Below are 1,869 nucleotides of genomic sequence, written 5' to 3' on the forward strand. Positions count from 1 at the left end.
CAATTCACCTTCTACCCTCCTTAGTCACTGTCCAACTCTCTGATGCATAACAAGTGATTGCAAAGACCATGGCCTTTATCAGACACATCTTAGTCTCCAGAGAGACACCGTTGCTCTTCAGTACTTTGAAGAGGTCCCTAACAGCAGACTTTCCCATCGCAATACTTCTTTTAATTTCCTGGCTGCTGGTGCCAAGAGTGTTGACTGTGGAGCCAAGCAAACTAAAGCTGTGTACAATCTCAATCTCTTCACCATCCATCCTGATGCTGCCAGTTGGTCCAGTTGTGAGAATCTTTGTCTTCTTGACATTGAGCCTCAATCCATATTGAAGGCTGCAGTCCCAGACCCTCTCCAGCAGGTGCTTCAGGTCCTCCTCAGATTCAGCAAGCAGAGTTGTGTCATCTTGCATAACACAGATCGTTGATAGATCTTCCACAAATCCTGATGCCACATTTATCCTCATAGAGCCCAGCCTCCCGGATGATCTGTTCTTCATACAGGTTGAAAAGGTATGGAGACAGGACACATTCCTGGCATACCCCCTTCCCAATTTTGAACCATGCAGTGTTTCCTTGCTCTGTTCTGACGACTTCCTCTTGGTCCAAGTATAGGTTTCGCATTAACACAATCAGGTGGTCTGGGATTCCCATTCTTCTCAGAGTCAGCCATAGTTTGTTATGGTCCACACAGTCAAATGCCTTTGCATAATCAATGAAGCATAGATAGACATTCCTCTGGTACTCCCTGCTTTCAGCCAAAATCCATCTAATATTAGCTACAATGTCGCTAATACCATGACCCCTTCTAAACCCAGCCTGGACTTCTGGCAGTTCTCTGCTGATGTGCTGTTCCAGCCATTTATGGATAATCTTCAGCAGAATCTTGCTTGCGTGTGAAATCAGCGATATTGTTCTATAGTTTCCACACTCTGTTGGGTCACCTTTCTTTGGAATGGGAACAAATATAGATCTCTTCTAGTGAGTTGGCCAGGTGGTTGTTCTCCAGATTTCTTGACACAATTGAAAATTGGACAGTGGATAAGGAAAACCAAAGATAAATAATCATTGTCCTTGTATTGTTGTTGTTGTTGTATTGAGATGTTAACTAAGCATTGAATATAACATGGATTGCCAAAAGAACAAATAATTTTGTCTTGAATGAAGTATAAGAGTAATCCTTTGAGATGAGAATCTCTAAGAATCAGGTGAAATTTCAGCTACCTTACTTTTTTTAATTATTATTTTCAGAAGGAAGCAGTCCTTGGAGAGAAACATCACTCTGGAAAAGATCAGTGAACGAGATGAATTGACACAATGCCTACCACAGGGGACTTGAGCATGGCAAAGATGGTGAAGACAGTACAGTACAGAGCAAGGTGCTGATCTGTTGTTAGTAGGGTTGCTATGAGCTGTAGTTGACTCAATGGCACCTAACAATAACAATAAAAACAACAACAGCTTCCAGAATTACGAATTCACGTTTACAAGTAGTATCTTGCTGTCCTGTGTTCAGGAAATAAGGCTATTCAAATGGTATTAACGTATTATAGGAGTCCCTGGTGCTCATTGTTTTTGCTATGTGCTGCTAAGTTGGAACTTTCTCATAGCTGACACTTCAGTGGGTTTTCAGTGGCTGTAAATGTCAAGAGAGATTATCCATCTTTCTATGAAGAAGCAGCTGATGAATTTGAACCTCCTGCCTTTGGATTAGTGAGACAACTACTTACCGATAAGCCACAGATTGGGAGGAAGATGGTAAAGAATTGCAGTCTAACCCTTGAATGTTTACTTGCAAGGAAAGCAGGGCTTTGAGTTCCTGACCTTATTAATTATTGTTGTTGTTATGGGCCATTGAGTCGCTTGCGACTCA

Source organism: Elephantulus edwardii, unplaced genomic scaffold (assembly GCF_000299155.1).
Source record: "Elephantulus edwardii isolate Elephantulus edwardi_28Jun2011 unplaced genomic scaffold, EleEdw1.0 scaffold00012, whole genome shotgun sequence".
Taxonomy (NCBI): domain Eukaryota; kingdom Metazoa; phylum Chordata; class Mammalia; order Macroscelidea; family Macroscelididae; genus Elephantulus; species Elephantulus edwardii.